Source organism: Phocoena phocoena, chromosome 13 (assembly GCF_963924675.1).
Source record: "Phocoena phocoena chromosome 13, mPhoPho1.1, whole genome shotgun sequence".
Classification (NCBI taxonomy): Eukaryota; Metazoa; Chordata; class Mammalia; order Artiodactyla; family Phocoenidae; genus Phocoena; species Phocoena phocoena.
The window spans coordinates 14,969,678-14,988,078 of NC_089231.1; the positions used below are offsets into that span (position 1 = coordinate 14,969,678).

At 38.8% G+C, this 18,401-nt stretch overlaps 1 pseudogene; it reads right to left on the reverse strand.

The window, feature by feature from the left end:
* Positions 1 to 16,058, reverse strand: part of LOC136132496 (glutamate decarboxylase 1-like) — a 40,849-nt pseudogene extending 24,791 nt beyond the window's left edge.
* Positions 16,059 to 18,401: the final 2,343 nt, after the last annotated feature.

Here is an 18,401-nt window from a genome sequence, read left to right on the forward strand (position 1 = left end):
ATATTGAGAATTATGTACTTTAGATTAAAGAGTATATGAGTAAACTTTGCTTGTTATAATTATTTTGAGGATACACTCATAAATTTGAGGGCAGTTTCGTCTTCTTGATCATTCTGTGTTTTTCAAACACTGGAATTCTGTACAGAGAATGGGATGTAGAGGGCACTGTTGGACTTAAAAACAGAGGTAGAGAGCCTGTGCGGGATGAAATTCAAGGAATTAACTCAGCAGGGTCTGTTTCTCTCACTTTGTTTACCAGACTAGAAAACAGAAGTCTTTTTTTAAATATTTGATAGTCCAAAATGCTACTTTTTCCTCTTACAGTGTATTAAGAAAATCAGATTGTTGTATTGTTCATACAGGAATTTTCTTACAACAAAATCATTAATAAAATTATTTTAAAAATCAGGTAGAGAGCTTTATAATGTCAGGTGGTATGTATTTTTCAGCTCTGGGGAAGATATGTATTGGCTTGGAGAGGTCAAATTTAAGGAAAAGCAGTATGCTTTAGATGTGATTAATCCAGGACTCCCACAATAAGAGAAATTATTTCTTTATCCACACTCAGTAATCCTCAGCTTGTTTTTAACACTCATTTTTTGATGCAGGTGTTAGAAATCTAATTGCCTCTTTTGATTGAGATGAGTGTATTTTTTATCCCGTTTCTTCTCCTTACATCAAAAATGCTGCCAAGTCATTAACAGTCATGAAAAATTCCACCCTAATCCCCAACTCTTTTGGTACCTATGACCTACAAATTCTCTCCTGAAAGGAAATCTACTCATTTTCTTTATTCCTCTCACAGGGACATTCTATCACCTATCACAGTTATTTGTGAGCATGTATCACCCTCTTACTAGACTCCTGAGAGCCACAGTCATGAAGCCACAGTCTAGAGAACCCAGAACCAAGGTCAGCAAGCTGTGCTTCGTAGACTTAGGTGAGAGGCCTCCCAACAAAAGGCCCAGGCAAGGCCCTACTTGGGGAAATGGAACAGAATTTGTACAACTTCCATTTTCAGCATCCTTTACCCTCCACCTGTGATCACGTCCTCAAGCCTCTCCCACCAGGCGAGAGGCCTCTATCTCACTCTGGTATTTCACCTGGGCTGGTCCTCACTAGGTAAGGTAAATATATGATTTTCTACCTAAAGCCTTTGAGAATAGAGAGGGCACTACTAAAATACAAATGTCTGAAAGTTACATTAATAATTTAAATGTCATTTAACAGAGTAACACTTAACCTGAGATTCACACATGAGCTAAAGAGAAGTTATTGGCCCATATCACAGGGCCTCATTACGCCCCATGCACATACATACTGACTTCCTGAGGGAGATATATTTCCATGATATGATAGCAGATAGAAGCAAATGAACTTTGTGTTTAGTTTTCTGTTAACTGAGAAGAAAAACAATACAGAAATGAGTGCAGACACTCTCTCCAAAGAAAAAGTCTTCAAATCCTCTCACCACTAATTCAAAGGAAGGAGGTAGGAGAACCCACTTCCTGTAACCTTGGAGGTACAGTGTCTCTACCTGCTAGAAAAACAGCGCAATCAGAGATTTTACTGCCAACACATCCACAGCAACCCTGTTCTGTGACGACAGGAACTCTTGTTCCCAACTTGGAGGATGGTTCAAGAAACAGTGGTTTGGGCTTCCCTGGTGGCGCAGTGGTTGAGAATCTGCCTGCTGATGCAGGGGACATGGGTTCGAGCCCTGGTCTGGGAAGATCCCACATGCTGCGGAACAACTAGGCCCGTGAGCCACAACTACTGAGCCTGCGCGTCTGGAGCCTGTGCCCCGCAACAGAGGCCGCAACAGTGAGAGGCCCGCGCACCGCGATGAAGAGTGGCCCCCACTTGCCGCAACTAGAGAAAGCCCTAGCACGGAGACGAAGACCCAACACAGCAAAAATAAATAAATAAATAAATTTTTTTTAAAAAAGGCAAAATTCCTTAAAAAAAAAAAAAACAGTGGTTTATGGTGTGAATTTGGGTTAGAAAACCTTGTTAACCTCGTAGAGATTAATACCTTCTTTAAAGATCATTCTGAAGATCAAATGAAATAATATTTCCACACTCATTGTCCCATTCATTCAATAAGAAACTAATGAGTAATTACTAAGTGCTATTCACCATTCTAAGTGCTAGGGATATTGTCCTTTTTGTTTTTGTTTTTTTTAAATCCCTTGGTATTAGTATATCAGCTGTTGAGTTACTAATGAAGAGTATTCATTCTGTAAATAGCAGTGATAACTATTTATAACTGCAAATTTACTTCCCTATAGTGCTTACATATGCATCCTAAAGACAAACACTTCTTCTAGGATGTACAAAGTATAAACTGATAATCTTGATTTCATAAACTCAGGGCCAGAGATTTAGTAAAGGGGTAAATTTGAAATTAAATCTTATATATATGAAAGAGAAGATAAATATTATTCTGGATACGGCCATTTTAAAGATACTTGGTTTTCCAGTATTTTAGGAGCATCTTAAGACGATAAGAACATATTATTAATCAATTCATTTAGTTTTCAACTGCTTCCTCAGAGCTAAAAAAAAAAAAGCCCTTCCTTGAATTACGTATATATGCTAAACTAACCAAAATATGCCCTGTGCCTACACACTTCTTGATAGTTCCAAAACCATGTGATATTTTTTACTTTCAAAAGAAGGCTTTCATATATTTATTTTTAATCATGAAAGATTTCAAAGACAGTCAAAGTACAGAGAACAATAAAACAATGTACTCACTATCCAGATTTTAAAATTGTTTTGCCATGTTTACCTCAGGATTTTATATATATACATTTGCTATAAAATGTATATACATAAATAATAATGTATTTTATTATATGCAGATTTTTAAATATATAAAAATAAAGTGTTACAGAAAAGATTAAAAGTCTCTCCTCCATCTCTCCCCACACCCTTCCCATGAGGAAGCCATGTTCATCCTTCTCTCTATAATTTATAAATTTATAACTTATTTCCCTACCTGTAAACAACAAATACAATTCCTCAATGTATTTGTAAAATTCACACCATAATATAATTATTATTTACCTTCTTTGTAAACTCAACATTAGGTTTTAAGATTTATCAATTCTGATTGAAACAAATTAAATTCATTTCTATTGTATAAGTGCACCATAGTAAGGTGTTCCTTGTACCTATTGATATACATTGATTTGTTAGTTTGTTCATTTGTTTTTGCTTTTTCAGACAAGGCTGTAATGACTATACTAGGATGCTCACCTGCACATACGTTCAGGTCTTTTAAATAGGTTTTAATTCTGTAAGTAGAATGGCAGGATCAAAACACAGGCACAGCTCAGCTTTATTAGAAATTGCCTGTTGCTCCCCGCAAACAGTGCAAACACTTAGATTCCTACAAGCCTTGCATGAGAGAATTTGTTTCCCCATATTCTAGCTAAGACTTGGTATTATCAGAGTTTTAAGTTCTGCCAATCATGTAAAACGGTATTTCACTGTTGTTATAATTTACATTCTCCTGATAAATAATGAGACTTTTCGTATGTCTATTGGCTCTTGGGGTTCCCTTGCAGTGAACTGCCTGATTTTTATCCATTTCATAATTGACTTGCCTTTCTCTTGTTAGTTTATCTATACTTCTCTGAGTTTTAAACTTTTGCTTTTTACATTTCAGACTTTAAGTGTTCTCCATGCTGTGAGCAGGGATCTGATTTAAGTTTTTAATCATATATATAGCTGAGTAGTGAACACCACTTTTTAAAAACATTCATCCTTTTACTAGTCCATTATTTTTTGTAGTGCTATCTCTATTATATTAAAACTTCCTTTATATATTCATAGGTAGTTTTTAGCCTTTATTCTTGTTAATGTGAAGTTTACTGCTTGTTCTTTGTCAAGATTGTTTTGGCTCTTTTAGGTTGCCTGTCTTTTCATGTGAATTTTAGGATCTGAATATTAATTTCCACAGCAACAAAAAAATCCAACTGGCATTTTTATAGGGATTTCATTAAATGTGTTGGTAAATTTGGGAGTATTGCTTTATTAACAATATTAGGTCTTCCAATCCATGAACATGCAATAACTTTTCATTTATTTAGGTCTATTTCAATTTCTTTCAACAGGGTTTTGTAGTTTTCAATGCAAAATTTTGCACTTACTGTTAAATTTATTTCCAGGTATTTTATTCCTTTTGATACCATTGTAAATTTAATCATTTTCTCAACTTTATTTTTGGATTGTTCATTGCTGTTTTATAGAAATACAGTTGATTTTTTCATATTGATCTTGTATCATGCTACTTTGCTGAACTCTTTTATTAGTTCTAACAGACTTTTGAGGGTAGATTCATTGGTATTTTCTATACACAAGATCATGTCATGTCATCTACAGGTAGAGATAGTCTTTCTTCTTTCCAATCTGTACGCCTTTTGTTTGTTTTTTTCTTGCCCTGACTAGACCCTTCCAGTATATAGTTGAGCAGAAGTAGGACAGTGAAACTCCTCGTCTTATTCCTAATATAGGTGGGAAAATATCCAGTCTTTCACCGTTAAGTATGATATTAGCTGTGGTTTCTGTGGGTTTGTTTGTTTGTTTTTTCATCTATGACATTCATCAGTTTGAGAAAGGTCTCTTCTATGCCTAGTTTGCTGGGTGTTTTTATTATGAAAGGTGTTGGATTTTTGTCAGATGATTTTCTGTAGCTTTTGAGATAATCATGTATTTTTTCCCTTTTATTCTGTTAACAAAATGTATGACATTGATTGATAGTGTGAATTCGTAAGTGACTCATGAGTCACATTTTTTTGAGTTTTCAATTTTAAAAGCCATTCCCCTCCCCAGTGTCAGCCTGTACCTGGGGCAAATTACAAGCTTCTTTTCAACTTTCCTAGGCTGGTGAGAAGATTTTTTTCCAGTTTCATTTTCACAGAAGAGGAAGCACCACAAAGTCCTGGCCTTATGGTTTTATTTAGGATTTTCGGAACTAAGACTTAGTAAGTCCAAAGCCCCATGTGGAATCAGAACCTCTGCTCCAAATTTTCTAGGCTTTATATCTCGTCCCGTTGCCTCTTCTTCCCACTTTCAGGGTTTGCAAAATCATCAGCTCTAGTCTCTTGACCTGGCATTGAGGTCTTATCTATTTCCAGCACTCAAAAGTGTTTTTTCTTTATAACTCAGCTGTATATTTTAAGTGTTTTTATAATTTATTCATCATTTTATTATTTGTAATGGACAGGATCCATTTTGGTTCTGTCCTATGTTTTGCTGGAGACATTGATATTTATTCTTTCACATTCTAGTGAATATATGCAACAGTAATAAAAACTAAATCATTGATTCTTTAAATAACAGTATTATTAATAAATAACAATTAGTTATTAGCAAATAACTATTAGTTAATAGTAAAAATCATACAATGTAATGTATATGATCTCCACCTTATATTTTAGAATTCTCTTTTTTTATTAGAAGCCAAGAAACACAATTCAGTAGAGAAAAATGCAAATTTGAATACTTTTCTATGACTAAAATGGACAATGTGTGAGGATTTATTTTTTCATCCAAAAATAAACTATTCCACTAAATTGATACAAAATAATCATTATATTTGAATATATGCCTATGATATAAGTATGATATTCAAGGGCAAGAAGGTAGAGGAACAATGAAAAGATTCCCCGAATATTGATAGAAATGTCACCGGAGCGCTACCGGAGTTTACCTGGTAGTTACACACACCCCAGACATTGTCATGCTTGTTTACATCACATCTTGGCCTTCTCTGTTTGTAAGGTTCTCTAGAGGAAAGGAAAGCAAAGCATGAAATCTTGCCACCTCCTGGGACTCTTTCAGGATCTTCCCTGGGCATTTACCAGGTGTAGGCCAGCTAAAGACGACAGAGAAATAAAAGGTAGCTCTTCCTCATGAATAGTTGGAGTTCTCTTGACAGTAAATTACATTAACTGTTGACACTGCTCTTTCTACAGTAAAGTCATGGAAGTTCATTATAAGTGCACTTTTTTTTTTTTTTTTTTTTTTTTTTTTTTTTTGCGGTATGCGGGCCTCTCACTGCTGTGGCCTCTCCCATTGCGGAACACAGGCTCCGGACGCGCAGGCTCAGCGGCCATGGCTCACGGACCCAGCCGCTCCGCGTCATGTGGGATCTTCCCGGACCGGGGCACGAACCCGTGTCCCCTGCATCGGCAGGCGGACTCTCAACCACTGCGCCACCAGGGAAGCCCTATAAGTGCACTTTTAATAGAAGAAGCATTGAACAATGCCTGGCACACAGTAGGAACTCAATTTCCTATCTTTATTCTTCCTAGTTATATTGTAGTAATTACCATAATATGCTAAGAACTTGTGCATCAATCAGTGTAGAAAGGAGACATGCCCTGCGGCGACTGGCTAAGGTTCACTGCCACAGGGATAACGTGGATACATTTTTTTCATGGTATTACGGACGCACATGCACTGAGTCTCATTTCCCTTCACTACTTGGAGGAGCGTATCTCTCACATGCCCTAGGCTTTCAATTAGCCTTCGAAACAGTCTTGTAAGAGTGGTGCCAGTTTTCCTCCTCTTTAAAGATGAGGCTCAAAGAAGATGGGGATATTCTCGTAAGTAAGGGGTGGAGCTTGGATTAAAATCCTAGTTTGCTTAACTCCAAAGCACTATATTAAAGGGGAACATATTTCTAATGTCCTTGTCCAGCAGTGATGTCACGGGAAAGAAATGGTTGTATGCATAAAGATGAGTGGCCAGGGTTCTGACATGTATGACCTATTCACTCTTTTAAGCCATTGTGAATGCCTGGACTGTTTACCTTTAAGGGAGGTGCACCCTGCTCAAGTTTAAAGAAACTGACAACTCTGTGGGAGTGTCATTAATAACAAAAATGCTTTGCCTCTCTAAACTTTACAATTATTTTTACAAGGAAAACAGTTTGATATTTACAGGACCTACAAACCCATGAAGTGAGTGAATGGGACTATGCTAAGATTCGAATCATTTTCTCTCTATGGCTAATGACTTCTATGAGTATATATATTAATAAATGGGGCATATCACCCTTCGGTAATGCACTTGGGTAAAGCGGTAGGATAAGAAGTAGCAGAAACTATTTCATCGCCCTAATGTGGTGAAACTGATGGTACTAAGATTGAATTTCAGAGAACACAAGTGATGACAGCTCACAGAAACAAATTCAAAGGCAATAAATATATAGCATTTACACGATTCCAGGAAACGGGGTGTATGAGTTAACAGCACAGAGCATGAGGGTGATGTTCTATCCCGAAAACACGCCCATTGCTGACTGCCTGCCGACATTTCCATCTATAGCTAATAATCTTGATTTCTGAAACAATGTATGCTAGATAACATTATTTGAACTGTATTCTTTATTTCTGGGTGCGTGAGTTATTGGTTGCTTTATGTCAGTGACAGACTGGCCTTTAGTTTGTTTCAGTTGAAGGACATAGTGGAAACCTCATGAATAGAATCAGTTTGCTTATCTTCTATTAACTTACAAGAATCTTCAGTTCAATCAAAGGGCAATATCTGAATATTGAAAAAAGGGAAATTGATGTTTTCCTTTGTTAGAGACATTTGTGTCATTTATGCATTTCGTCCTATGAATCAGCTTTCTGACTCGCAGTAATCTGATCTAAAAATACAAAAATGGGCAGTTGTGAATCTTATTCTTGATGATGTAATTATTTTCTACTTTCTGACTTTGGACAAAGAAACTTCTGAATTCATGATGGCAAATCACCAACCACTCTTCTCTTATAAGCACTAATTTTTTTCTACTACAGGTTTTCCTTCTTTTAGTTACCTGAATTCTACACACTAACATTTGATGGCTTTGGATTCCAGAAGAATAAATAAAAAAGCATGTTTGTATAAGTCAAGATTTTCTCTGTTCTTGTGAGAGAACTAAAAATCTTGTGACTGAAAAACGTGTTGGCTTCTCAGAAAATGTATAGACTAAAGTTTAGAAAATATAAATATGGCTGATAATTTCAAAATAGGAATGAGAAAAGATTTTGTTCATCTGGACAGATATTTTATTTTCCTCCATTTACTGCTCATTAGGATTTCTTATATACATTTGAGGTTTATTTGAACAAATTTAAACTTCAGTGTCTTTCCTGCTGCTTGTTTCAAATTCATACATTTCTCTATGAAATACTGGTGATAATCAGGGCTCATATTCAACCAGTTCTGAAATATCATACGGGTTATGAAAATACTGAAATAATAGTAGAAGCCCTACCCCTATAAGATCGTCTACTATACAGCCCCACCCTTCTGCCAGGGACCTTGAATATATTTGGGGTTGGAAATATTGGGAGCTTAAAATTGAAATAATATGAAATATTATGCCAACTGAAATAATATGAAATGGAAGCTGATTGAAATTTGAAGGGTAGTAGAGAGTAAACTTCAAGAGTTAATTAGTTCAAAATATATTTCGTGATAATTTATGTTCTATTTTTGTATCTAACTTTAAAAAGACAAATACTGCATGGTCTCACTTTAGATATGGAATCTAAAATACAGTAGTCTCCCTTACCCACAGAGGATACTTTCCAAGACCCCCAGTGGATGCCTGAAACCACGAATAGTACCGAACCCTATATAGATTATGTTTTTCCCTATACATACATACCTATGATAAAATGTAATTTACAAATTAGGCACAATAAGAGAATATCCATATTGCCAGCATCACTACTCTTGCCTTTGGGGGCCAATACTAAGTAAAGTAAGGTTTACTTGAACAAAAGAACTGTGATACTGCAACAGTCAATCTGATAACGAGACGGCTACCAAGTGACACTCGGGTGGTGGCATGCACAGCCTGGAGACACTGGGCAAAGGGGAGATTCACGGCACAGGACAAAGCAGGTCGGTGCGAGATTTCACCACACTACTCAGAATGGCATGCATTGTAAAACTTATTCCTGGAATCTTCCATTTAATATTTTCAGATCACAGTTCATTGAGAGTAACTGAAACTGCAGATAGAGAGACCTCAGCTAAGGGGGGACTGGTGTAGTCAAACTCATACAAACAGAGACTAGAATAGTGGTTGCAAGGGACTTGGAGGAGGGGAAATAGGGTGACGCTTGTCAAAGGGCACAAAGTTTCAGTTACGGAAGATAAGTTCTTGGCGATCTAATGTACAGCCTGGTGACTACCGTTAATGATACTATATTGCATAGTTGAAATTTGCTAAGAGGGTAACTGTTAAATTAAGTCTTGAATCACACAAAAAGGACATGGTGAGGGACCTTCAAGATGGTGGAGTAGGACGCGGAGATCACCTTCCTCCCCACAAATACATCAGAAATACATCTACATGTGGAAATTCTCCTATAGAACACCTACTGAACGCTGGCAGAAGACCTCAGACCTCCCGAAAAGCAAGAAACTCCCCACGTACCTGGGTAGGGCAAACGAAAAAAGAAAAAACAGAGACAAAAGAATAGGGACTGGACCTGCACCAGTGGGAGGGAGCTGTGAAGGAGGAAAGGTTTCCACACACTAGAAGCCCCTTCGCGGGTGGAGACTGCGGATGGTGGGGGGGGGAAGCTTCGGAGCCACAGAGGAGAGCACGGCAACAGGGATGCGGGAGGCAAAGCGGAGGGATTCCTGCACAGAGGATCAGGGCCAACCGGCACTCACCAGGCCGAGAGGCTTGTCTGCTCACCCGCCGGGGCGGGCGGGGCTGGGAGGTGAGGCTCGGGTTTCGGTCGGAGCACAGGGAGAGGACTGGGGTTGTCGGCGTGAACACAGCCTGAAGGGGTTAGTGCACCACAGCTGGCCGGGAGGGAGTCCGGGGAAAAAGTCTGGACCTGCCGAAGAGGCAAGAGACCATTGTATCAGGGTACGCGAGGAGAGGGGATTCAGAGCACCGCCTAAATGAGCGGATATCCCCCTGGAGTGGACCCCTGAGAGTCAGAGAAGGGAAGCTGGTGGCCCAGCCTTCCAGGGACAGGTCTCAGGGTCACCTTTGACTCACAGATCCTGCTGCTGGGCTTGGGCAGAGCCTATCTGCATGGAGTTGTTGGTTTGGGGCACGGGCCAAACTCCAGGTGGTCTGGCCCTGGAATGAAGAGTAGATTACAACTTCAAAATGGGGCATACAGCAATGACTGAAACATGCCAAGTTCCTGCTGTCATGTAGCTTTTATTCTAGCTGAGGAAGACAGACAATAAGTAAATAACGAACTATGTCAGGTGACGGCAAGTTAGAAAGTTTTGGTGAGATAAGGAGGATTGTGGTGGAGGGAGGGTGGTGCTCTTTTACACAGGGTGTCAAGACAGTCTTTTCTAATGAGATGACAGTACAGCAGAATGAAGTGAGAAAGTAAGTGATATGACTACTTGGAAGGGGTGGGGTGAAGGAATCCTAGGAGAGCAAATAGCAAAAGTCCTGCTGTCCGGGCTTCCTTAAGGTGTTCAAGGATCCTCAAAGGAGACCAGGGTGAGTGGGGAGGGTGGAGCCACGGGGACAGTAGGAGATGAGGTCAACAGGAGGCTAGATTGCATAGAAGCTTACAGGCCATTGTAAGGATTTGTCCTCTACCTTCATCAAGATAGATGGAGCCATGGGGGGAGGCATCAGCGTAGAGAAGTTAGATGAACTGACTTAGGTTTTAAAAGGATCATACCGATTGCTGCGTTAAGAAAAGAGCATAAGATGGCAAGGGCAGAAGCAAAAACAGAAGTTGGGATTCTGTTGCAGTAATCCAAGAGAGATGATGTGCTCAGACTCAAATGGTCAGAGAGGTTGGTATGAGAAGGTGTCAGATTAGGGAAACATTTTCAAGGGAGAGCCAATAGGAGTTCCTCCTGGATTCAATACAAGATGTAAGAGAAAGTGGGGAGTCAGAATTCCTTTTTTTTTTTTAAAGCTGGAACTACAGATGAATTGGAGTTTCCACTAATTGAGGTGGGAAAGATTGCATGAGAACAAGGTGTGGGATATGTGCACATGGGGGTGAGTGGGATGATGAAAGTTCAAATCAAGGGTTCAGTTTTAGAAATGTTGAATTTGACTTATCTATAGATACCCAAATAGGAAGGGAGACATATTAGTCTGGAGTTAAGTGAGAAGTTGAGGAGGAAAGGGCTACTTTGAAAAAATATATATATATTCATACAAAATGAAATATAGTCTCATATGATATTTAATTTTATGTATACATGTGTCATATATATAATTAAATATATGAGTGAGATCACCTAAGAGTAATTGTGGTCAGAGAAGAGAAGAGAAATGTGTACTAATCCTTGTAGAATTACACAGTTTAAAACACAGGAAGGGCTTCCCTGGTGGCGCAGTGGTTGAGAGTCCGCCTGCCGATGCAGGGGACACGAGTTCGTGCCCCGGTCTGGGAAGATCCCACATGCCGCGGAGCGGCTGGGCCCGTGAGCCATGGCTGCTGAACCTGCGCGTCCGGAGCCTGTGCTCCGCAACGGGAGAGGCCACAACGGTGAGAGGCCCGTGTACCGCAAAAAAAAAAAAAAAAAAAAACAGAGGAAGATGAGGAGAATCCAGTAATAGCGACTGAGAGGGGCACGCAGTCAGTGCAACAGTAGGAAACCCCCCAAAAGAGTGGTGTACAGTAGGTCAAATGAAGAAAGTGTTTCAAATAAAAGGGAATGATTCAGGTACAAATACTGCTGAGAAAATACGGTGAGGACTGAGAACTGACCATGGGGTAGGGGGCGATCAATGGTGACCTTGGCCAGAACGGCTATGGTGACAAAAGCCTGATTAAAGAGGGTCCCAGAGAATAGAGAAGAGGCAATAATGAGGTGACAATTTGAAAAAGTTTTGCTATAAAGAGTGGCAGAGAAGTGGAATGGTAGCTGTAAAGTGATTTACAATCAATGAGCGATTACGGCATTTTGAAATCCTGATAGAAAAAGAAAACAGCTACAAAATAGATTCGAGAGAAATTGGCCTTGGACAACAGCACACATGGTTTATTCCTTGAAACATGAGGCAAGGTGGAGTGTATAGATACAGATGCTTGTAAGGAGGGCAGATTTGGAGGAGGTAGCAGGTAGAAGTTATTTTCCAAATGCTTTCAATTTCTAGGGAACAAAGAAGGTTATCAGCAAAGAATGAGGGGAAAGGAAAGAGGAGCTATTGAAAGTTTGATGAGAGAGAGAGAGGGTATGAATAGTTTATAGGAAAGTGGGCGAGTGAATTGACTGGGAAACTCAAGTAGGATTGCAGGACTTATTTGAGGGAGAGATTCTGAATTTAAAGTGAGAACAATCATAATTAATAGAGATGTATTTTGTCCAATACAGGAATTAGAGTGTTTCTCATTATACTTAACTTTTACCACCCTGTATAGCCAACTCCACCACAAAGAGATAAATTATCACTCCATGTATTACAATAATTTTATGATAAGAATTTCTAAATGGAATTATATGCAAACTGTCTTGAAACTTGATTTTTTTAACTTAAAAATATACAATGAGCATTTTTATGTCAACAATATACACTTATGTCATACTTTAAATGCCTAATATTTCCTTGAATTATTCCATTTTATATTATTTAAGCATTAATTAACAGTCAACTTTTCAGAAATGAATTTATTCTATAAAATAGTAATTTAAAAAGTGATGATGGCTTTTATTATGGTGTGCTTGAACGGATATGAATGTTTATGACTTTCTTTACCTCCTAGTACTGCATTAATCTGTTTGAAAAAAAATAGTAACTTAGCAAGCGCCCTATATGCAAAACATAGTTTGTTTCATTGTGACAGTAAAATCTGTTGAATTATCATAAAAAAAAGTTAAAAGCCCAAGGAAGTAAACAATAGTTGTATTAGAAAAATGTTTATTTTCTTGGTCTTTATAAGGTTATAACTTGACCATTTTCAAAGTCAAACTACCTTAAGAGTCTCTAACCTCAGATTTTGTTTCAGATGCCTCCCAGGTGATCTTGGGGATTGAATTTCTAATAAGGGAGAAAACCATCTAGCAATGATGATCAGCCCTGCTGGGTTTCATGCTAGGTTATTGCTTCACAGCAGGCTAAGATCATCCTCATAATACAAGATAATCAGACTAAGTTTTTCATGGAGAGGAGTATCATAGTTAAAATTTCTATGAATAAAATAATATTAAGTACCATTTGTAAAAGCCTGCATTTTATCTTATTTATCTCACAGGGTAACCTTATGCTATATTTAGATATGTATCATGAGATACCTAGAACTCAGAGAGATCAAGTAGAACTTTTAAAGGCACAGAGTAAATAGAGAAGGCGGAATTCACATGCGCCCGTTCAACTGCAAAGCTCATACTCTGTTCCTGTGCTGGTGCCTTGGAACAAAGGTGTCTATTCGTAGTCCTGCCTTGACTTCCTGAGGCAAGCGCAGCAGGAATACAGAGCAGCAATGGAATTCTAACGTGCCTCGGAGAGAGTCAAGTCCTTCCCTTGAAAAGCACGAGTTTTGTTCTTTTGAATTGTTCTGAAAGCAAAATATGTGTACATTTTTCACTAGTCAGTCCGAAGTCGGATAGGCCGATGAGAATCTAATGTGAAACACTCTGAACGACCTTAATACTTATAATACCACCTGACTGTTGTTCACCTGGAAAGTCTTAATAAATACTCAAACTGCTCACTGAACGCTGCTTCCGCCTTCCTCTCGGAGCAGGAAGTTGCGAGTCGTATTGATCAGAATAATGGTCTGTATTTCCAAACCTTTTCATTGCCCTTGAAAATTAAAACTTAGCTCTTTTCCTTAGCTTTAAATTTTCTAGAAAGAATTCTGTAAAACACTTGAGGTCGAGGATTAATTTTTCTAGAGCTTAAATAATGAGGAAAATTATTACTGGCTCATTATTGCATTAATAGCATTAAAACATTAAATTATTCAATAATGATAAGAAATCATGGTGATAAATCTTAAATCAATTACATCCAGTTAAGAATCCCAATGCACCAATAATAATGAGCTAATATTAAGGAAACACATACAATTAAATCTCAACATTTTATCAAGAATGGCCAGTTTTTAAAACTGCTTCTTATGAGAATTTATTTAATCACATCTAGTTTTTTCCCTTGTTGGGCTTCCTCTCTAGATCAATAAAAGATAAAAAGAATATTAAACAAGACTAGTTCCTCATACAAGCCCCTTTAAAACCATCTACTCTGAAGTCAAGGCTGAGTAGAATTCAGCCACCAGGGATAGAAGATATGAAGGTTATTACTACATCCAACCAGGACCATTTAGTGAAATCTTTCAGTAATGGTAATTATGCAGAAAAAGAAAGAAAATTGGTTCCCCACAATGACTGCCAGTACCAATGAATTTATTAGGAAGCAAAGCAGGCAATCACCTACGTGACGTTACTTCAAATGACATCCAATTCAAGATCTATTCATGCCTACAAGGTTTAATTAGAGCCTTTCCTCCAAGCAACCAGTTAATACAGTTGCCCTTCCTAACATGGGCTCCAATTAAATTCCTGAATGAGAAACCTGAGCCAGGAGGAAAAATAATTTTTTTTAAATGAGTGGGCACTGGGGGCAGGGGGAAGAAGAATTCCAGAAGAAAGACCAAAGCCAGGTGTTCATTAAAGGCAGAGTGGAAGATCCAAGGAATGAATTCGAAGATGAGGGCCAGGTAGTCAGCAGAAGCAGATATACACCTCAAGCACATAGACTTCAAAACTGGAGTGCTTACTCAGCTCAGGAAGGAAACCTCTTATATTCACTCCTACAGAACAGGAACCACAGGAACCAGCCTTTTCGTTTATTTTAAACCACGCCTGAGAGCCAGACTTCTGACACATAGATTCAGAAGCCTGAGATGAAAAAACTACAAGGTACCTTAGAGATCACAGTTTAACTAATGAGTTTGACAAATGAAAGCACTCATGGCCAGAGAAACGAATGAAGTCGCTTAAGCTGACACAGTGAATAGCGGACTTAGTACGCGAGTCCAGACGTAGATGTTCAAAATCTCACTCTCCGTACACCATAGCACATAAATGGAAGATGCTGACCCAAGAAAATTCAAGTTCTGATGAGCATAAAGAATGGAATGACATTTGGATGAAAGACAAACATCTGATTAAAGCTAGCCCTTCTAGGGGGCCAAAGTAAACCAGAGAAATAGCGTGAAAACACAGGGAAAACAGTTGAAAAAGATGAACGGGTCAAAGGGGCCCAGAGATGGGACACAGAGGAAAGCTAAAGGTTACTTCTTTCTCTGCTTTGTCAAGATTGGACCTATCTCCAATAGTTTAGCTATCGTCTAAACTCCACAGCAAAAATAATGCTGAGTTCTTGTCACTCTTGTAGTTAGGATCACTTGTCTATGAGAATAAAGGGATGACACAGCAGACAAGGAAAATATCAGAAGAAACATGTTGCCTGTTTTGTCCAGGCCCATGTTTGTCAGTTGTGTCTTTTGGGTGCAGGATGCCAAAAACTATTTTTATTTCCCTTCACCTCACCTCTGTTCAAAGGAAAAAAGGAATGTTTCCTATCCAACTGAGGCCACTTTGCAATTCACCTGTATTAGTAAACATGTGGAATAAAATGTTCATTCCTTGATAATGTCTTGCCTCATCACGTGGCATAAGGCCTAAAATTAAGGCTCAATATCAAGTGCTACCTTGATATCTGGTGAAATTGAGAGGGCACTGAATGGCCCAACTGCTCCTTACTTGCTCCTGAGGATAAGGTCCCCTAGCTAAACAACCCTCCTTATCAGAGGGACCTAGAGCAGTTCCTGCTTAATCCAAGAGTACTGTAGTGGGTTTCAGTTTGCTGCTAGCTGGGAATTATTCAAACAAGCCAATCGCATCCTCGAGTGGGAACCAGGGGTCACCTCACCTTTTTGATGGTCCAGAGCCCATCTCCTCCAGCCCCTTGTTGATTGCTCTATTCCCAAGTGCAGCCCAATGTGGTCCTGCCCAGGCTGCGAGTGTTTGTGATTAATAAACTGCTGTGATCTCATCCATCCAGTGTCTGGTGTCACGTGTTCAGCCATCCCCATAACTCTAGTGGAGGAATCCCTCCCTCACTGATGGGACACACAGGCGGTGATTAAAACATCATATGTTTACCAACTCTCCAAACATCCCAAATCACTTTGGTAGATCTCCTTCTAGTCAGAAAAGCCAGTAAGTTCATCATTTGCAAGGCTCTCATGAGCACTGACGGAGAGGATGCCTCCACTGCTCAATCCTTCCTATGCCACTAACTCACCCCTGTACTGCATACTTTGGGGAAACTGACCACCACCCAGACAGGCAACAGCTTTTCATACTTAGCGAATATGATGTTTGACTTAACTTCCCAAACATATCTGCTTCCTTTAAAATCTCTGTTTGTATTCCTTTCTTTTTTTTCAATTGTTTTACCCTATGTCCAATTTTTCCCATCTCTGTTATATCATGAAGGGCCAAGTGGGTAATAGTACTATGTTAATAGTATGACTTTGTACAGAAAATTCTGAAACCACATAGCTGAGTCATGCTTACAAGATAAATAATTCATCATCCAACAAATATTTATTAAATGTCTTCTACAGACATTTATGTTTATTTATGTTTCCCCGTTGATTCACTTGATCAGAGAGATCCTCTACATATGCACCCACTTTATAACTGGTCTTATACTAATACACTGTGTTATTTGTTCATCAGTGCCCTATTTTTAATTCTTTAAAGATTAAAGGTTGTCTCAACACAAAATTGGCCCACTTTGAATGATTAAATTGGTTCTCCCTTTTGAGAAGGACAATTAAAAAACCAGGTTAGGGGGCTTCCCTGGTGGCGCAGTGGTTGAGAGTCCGCCTGCCGATGCAGGGGACACGGGTTCGTGCCCCGGTCTGGGAAGATCCCACATGCCGCGGAGCGGCTGGGCCCGTGAGCCATGGCCGCTGAGCCTGCGCGTCCGGAGCCTGTCCTCCGCAACGGGAGAGGCCACAACAGTGAGAGGCCCGCGTAACGCATAAAAAAAAAAAAAAAAAAAAAAAACCAGGTTAGATTCAATTGATTATGTGTCTCATGTACTCAAAGTTGTCCTATTTTCATTCCAAGGGCATTTTAAAACTTAAGATCAAAAGCCAAAAGAAGATTAATTTTAAGTTCATTTTAAAGAAACTTGACATCAGATGGTTTTCAGGAATAGAAATTCTATTTCTCCAACGTGCTAAAAAAAAAAAAAAGTCAAACAATAAACATCATTCAGTGAAGGACTGCTCAGTATTACATAGACATTGCAGAATTACCGTTTCAAAAAACACAGCAGATCCTTCTCAACCCATTATTGCTATTGTTCAGAGCATTATTCTAGGGGCATCTACAACAGCTTAGGCATTTTCATTTACATTTTCCAAAGACAGCAGTAATGAAAGGGTTCAATTCAGGTGTTTATTTTTGCCCTATGAGTTGATCAAAGAGTTTTTAAGTCACTGCAAGGGTTCAAGTCCCAGCCTGCTATTTATTTGTTAGCTTCTGTAAAGGTCAACTTCCTTATCATTAAGTTAGTGGAATTATAATATATCTATGTCATCGGGTATTAAAGATGCAGTCAGCCCTCTATCACCGGGGTTCTGCATCCTTGGATTCAACCAACCATAAATCAAAAATATTCTAAAAAACATTCCATAAAATTCTAAAAAGCAAAATTTAAATTTGCTGTGTACCAGCAACTATTTCCATAGTTTTGACGTTGTATTTACAACTATTTCCATAGTTTTACAGAAAGACTATGTATTAGGAAGCGGTAGAAGCAGTGGGTTCTAAGCTGCGTGATCACAGAATCTTTTTTTTTTTAGGACAGATTTCTGTGCTCTACCCTGTACTTAATAGATCAGAATTTCTAAAGGTCAGGACCTTCATACTTGTGGTTATGGAAAGAACCCCAGGTGAACAGATTGACCAGACAGGTTTGAGACTCACGCAAGGTGCACAGCATCCATCTAATTATCTAGGCCCATTATCTTCAAAACTTATTTGTTTGTATGTTTGTTTAGCAATGCACTTTTTTGTAGTTATGTTTATACAGAAACAATATGCTAGTCAGATTGAAGAGGACGTCTTCTGGTTAAAAAATAATTTGTGATCTAGAACATCAAAAGCTCCCATCTCTTCCTTACTCCTTAGTGAATTCTGAAGTCCTGCAGTCCCTCAGGGTCCATGGAACACATGTGTAAATACAAAACCCACAACTCTCTAGATATACAGTTTCACCTTTGAATTAACTAAAACTGCCAGAAGTCTACGTGTGTGCAACTCCTAAGCGTGCTCCTGGTAAGGGCACTACACTGATGGGTGCTTCAATATTAGGCTCTCAAATTAATCAGACTTCACCACAGGAAATATTT